The 4,564-nt window shown below is 40.9% G+C and overlaps 1 pseudogene; it reads right to left on the reverse strand.

Moving 5' to 3' along the window:
* Positions 1–519: 519 nt before the first annotated feature.
* LOC115893407 lies at positions 520–611 on the reverse strand (annotated as a pseudogene).
* Between the last annotated feature and the right edge of the window lie 3,953 nt (positions 612–4,564).

Here is a 4,564-nt window from a genome sequence, read left to right on the forward strand (position 1 = left end):
TGGAGGCTTAGGGAATCAGGAAGGAAGAGAATTGGAGCAGAAATGAGGCAGGATTTGAACCCAGGTCATCTTGGCTTAAAATTCTGAGCTTCTTCAACAATTGCCATAGTATCTCTATGCTTGATGACTCAATCACCTGATAAAAAGCACGTGAAGGTGACCTAACACATTTGGGCCAAATTGCTAGAATTAACCTTATTCATATAGTCATATCAGATCAATAGAAATATTACTTTGTCCTTGTCCTCATGTAATGTCAAAGATCGATGAAACCTCAGAAATGACCTGATGGTTCAGTGTCCCTAGGGGAATTTGCTGCAAGTGAAATATTCCAGACCCCTTCTCCAAAGATTCTGAATCTAAGTGGGGGATGAGTCCACAAAGATTTACTTTTCTATAACCACGTCAGGTGAGCCCAGTGAGAAACTTCAGGAAAATCTTGGATAAACGTTAACCTAGTCCAGTTGCCTTATTTTATTTTATTTTTTAAATGTTTTTCATTTAATATTTTTTTCTTCAGGTCAGATGGGTAATGTGCCAGTTCGAGGGTGGCACATCTCACACACATGCCTGAACACCCACTCATCTATGCTTATGAACTACAAAAGGATCGATTGCCTTATTTTATAGATGAAGAAAGTCACTTGAGATGTGAAGCTACTTAATTTACTGCTCTGTTGGTACCATTGGTACTAGGACTAAATTTGGGTCTCTAAACTCATAATCAAGTGGACTGATTCCTAAACTTTAGCCACAGGCCCCAGAAATGCAGGTGTAGTAAGCATTATTAAAGGTTAGATAAATAACATGAGTCACCCATGCAGTATTTATCAACAAGCACAGCAATGACCTTTTGATCGAAAGTGGATCTGTTATTAGGCCTCCACTTGCCAGCTAGCCTAGCTCAGCTGGGGGCACCAGAAGTCAGTTCAGGCCTAAAAGTAATCAAACTGAAGACTGGATGAAACTTATAATGAAATCTTCAAACAGAACCTTCCCCAGAAGTCACCATTTCCAGACTAGTCTGGGTTGGAAATACCAGCTTCAGGTTTTTAGAGTAAACATGTAAACCATGTCCTCTGTAGAAACGGACCTAAAACAAGCCCGATCTTTGGATCTCCTAAGGGATGCTATGTGTTTGGACAAGGTCGTGGATTTATCCAATCAAATGCTTACTTGAGTGGTTTTACAGCAGTTCCTTGTATGTGGTGAAAAGGCAGACTGAACAAGAATCTCCACATCAGAAATATGGGGAGGGGTCAGGAGAGTATAATAAACTCCCTCCCAATACACACTAGTACCATGTGGGTGGCAGCTGTGAGCTCCTTGCATTTAGGGAAATGGTCACTTGGTGTGTGATACAGTACCTGCACCTCCATGCAAGACTGTAGACATGGGGAGCCTTTACTTCCATCTGGGAGCATGCTATGTTGCCTCTGTCAATAGCTATCTCTATAAATTTTAAAATTTCGGTTCAGATATAACTTTTGCATCCTTTATCTGTGGCTGTTGGTGTCTTTCCATTAATCATGTCCCATGGCCCTGTTGTGATAACAATGCACCCACAGTCCACAGTTCATGTCAGCACATACAATGAATAGTAATGAAGATGGTGATTTGGACATGCCACTTCTATTTCTGCAAGTCTCCATAAATCCAAGGCAAGGTTCTAAGGTGCCTGCTGGTGCCCCAAAGAATTCTCTTCTGAACCCAGTTCTTCAGCCTCCATATCTTTTTAGTGTTTGTTTCATCATCCTCTGCCCTCTTGATGTTGTTAGTCTATTTAACAGACATCTATTCTTTAGGCATCTAAGCCTCCATTCCATCTGGAAAGCTCTCTATACTTTCCTGAAGACCTGGATGATCCCTGTCCACTGCCCACAGTCAAGGGTGAGGGGCAGCTCAGCAGGCATGTCCCTGCTCTTACCTGCTGCCTCCCTTCCCTGCTTGTTGCTTAATTGTGCTTAGTGCCCATTGAGGTAGGGCTCCAGCATGCCCTGATGTCTGCAATTCTCTCTCAACCAACACTTCAGCACAGCACAAGGAGTGTTTTGGGTTTTTTGTTTGTTTTTGAGATGGAGTTTCGCTCTTGATGCCTAGGCTGGAGTGCAATGGCACAATCTCAGCTTATTGCAACCTCTGCCTTCCGGGTTCAAGTGATTCTCCTGCCTCAGCCTCCTGAGTAGCTGGGATTACAGGTGCCTGCCATCATGCCCAGCTAATTTTTTGTATTTTTAGTAGAAACAGGGTTTCACCATGTTGGCCAGGCTGGTCTCGAGTTCTTGATCTCAGGTGGATCCACCCTCTTCGGCCTCCCAAAGTGCTGGGGTTGTAGGTGTGAGCCACCGCGCCCGGCCAGCACGAGGTGTTTTGAGGTATATTGACAACCAGAAATAACTAATACGGGTGCTCACAGAATCAACTGTAACATGATTTTATCTAAAAATCTGCCCTTTTCAATTCCAACATTTGATTTTCAGGCAAATCAGTTATTTCTTAGGAAATTAAAAACTAAATTCTCATAGGATTTCAGAAATGACTCTGATTTCAAAGTGCAAACTGCCTGAAAGCCTGAACTAACCACTTAACATGAATTACATCCCAAAACTCTAATTCAGAAATATTATGTTATCTACTTTGTAAAAATCTTTCTGTGGTGTGGTACTTAGCACTTGGGTCACTTCTGACCACCAACATGGAGAAATGAAACATTTTTATGTGATTATCTTCTTTTCCTCATCCTTGCTCTTAAATACTGTATTTCTCTTTGATGCCCTATGTTCATTTTAGAGCATTTTCCAAGTCTTTTAACGTTTTCTAATCCTGCCCCCTGCCCTCCTTATGTGACTATCTAAAACAAAACAAAACAAAAAAGCCCACCTAATTCATATTAAAATGTATTGCAGACAAATGACTTACCCACATATCAAGGATTTATTATAGAATAAAATATATAAACATAAACAACTCAGATCTGATAGTCTTGGATGGATCATAAGGCATTATTTTGATTTTACGTGGCCTGAAAGGATTGTTGTGAGCACTAATGATCATTTTTCTAATATTGGGTGACAACATGATTACTTGGTTTTGTTGTATGCGTCGTAAACAGATCCTTTGAAAAGCAAAACCATGCACTAACAAAGTGAATTAGACAGTTTGTAAGTATGAAAATAAAGAAACATTTACATAGCTTAAAATACCCTAACTAAAGAGCCTATTTCTGAGAGAAGGGTAAAAATTTTTGAGAACAGAATTCTTTGAAAAACATAATCGTGCTAGGGAGGAAAGATGCCAGATTCTCTTGAATTTTTGAACTCAGATATAAACTGACTCATCTAAATATAGGGAAAGTTACTTTGTAAATTGAAAATGCATTAGGACATTTTACCCCCACTCCCATGGGAATGCCTTGTCTGGAATAGATGTGCATCGGGCCATATTTTGTTTGGTTTGAAAGGAACGTGAAGACTGAAGGACATTTTGGTCCTGCTTTGATTATTGTAATGCCAACACACTTTTGTTTGATGCAAGCCTGGTGACTCCTGGCGAGAAGAGAATTATGCTTGTGGAATGAGATTTTCTGGATGAAGAAAAGAACACATGACAGCCTCAGCTTTTCTGCCACGTTCTGAATTAAATGTAAAAATACATGTTTGTCCTTCCTAGAATGCTGCATCAACTCTAGGTGATTTAGATACAGTTTAGAGAAGATCTTTCAAATGCCAATGAACTTCCAGAATGCATTACATCTTAATTTAGAGTAACACTAGCAGACATGGAGAAAAATTAGTTGGGTTTACAAAATAGCCAGACTGGGCTACTGGGATCCTGAGGGGGCAACCAAAAGCCCTGGCTTTGCCTTCATCTTAGTTTACACAGCACATTCCAGTTTCATGGATCTATAAATACCACCTGACTTTCTCAAATGATAAATTAGTGGCTCCCAAGAGGAAATGAAAATTTAAAAAAATCAAGCTATTCTTTTGTCTCAGCCTCCTGAGTAGCTGGGATTACATACATATGCCACCATACCTGGCTAATTTTGTATTTTTAGTAGAGATGGGGTTTCTCCGTGTTGGCTAGGCTGGCCTCGAACTTCTGACCTCAGGTGATCCCCACCAGCCTAGGCCTCCCAAAGTGCTGGGATTGCAGGCGTGAGCCATCATTCTTGGCTTGAAAATAAAAAGATTTTGAAGCTTCTCATGGAGAAAGAATTATAAAAGTTCAAGGCTAGAAGGGGTAAAAGAAGCAATACATTGATTAGGCACCTAGCACAGATCAGAGCCAATTCTTGTTTAATTCTCACAGCGCCTTCCCAGCTTCATGTTGTTGTCCTCCTTTGGCCGATGAAACTGAAGGTCAGAGTGGACTTCCCCAAGTCGCAGAGTTATTAAACATTCCAGAAGACCCTTCGTTTTTTACTACCTCTGTCTGATAGGGCACAGAATTAAGAGAAACTCCCAGGGCAGGGTCAAGTGTTCCCACCAGGACTGCTGAGAGCCTTGGTTTCCTCTAAAACAAACACACTGCTTTCACAGCCAAACAGACCTTGCATTCAGGG

The sequence above is a fragment of the Rhinopithecus roxellana genome, chromosome 14 (assembly GCF_007565055.1).
Source record: "Rhinopithecus roxellana isolate Shanxi Qingling chromosome 14, ASM756505v1, whole genome shotgun sequence".
Classification (NCBI taxonomy): Eukaryota; Metazoa; Chordata; class Mammalia; order Primates; family Cercopithecidae; genus Rhinopithecus; species Rhinopithecus roxellana.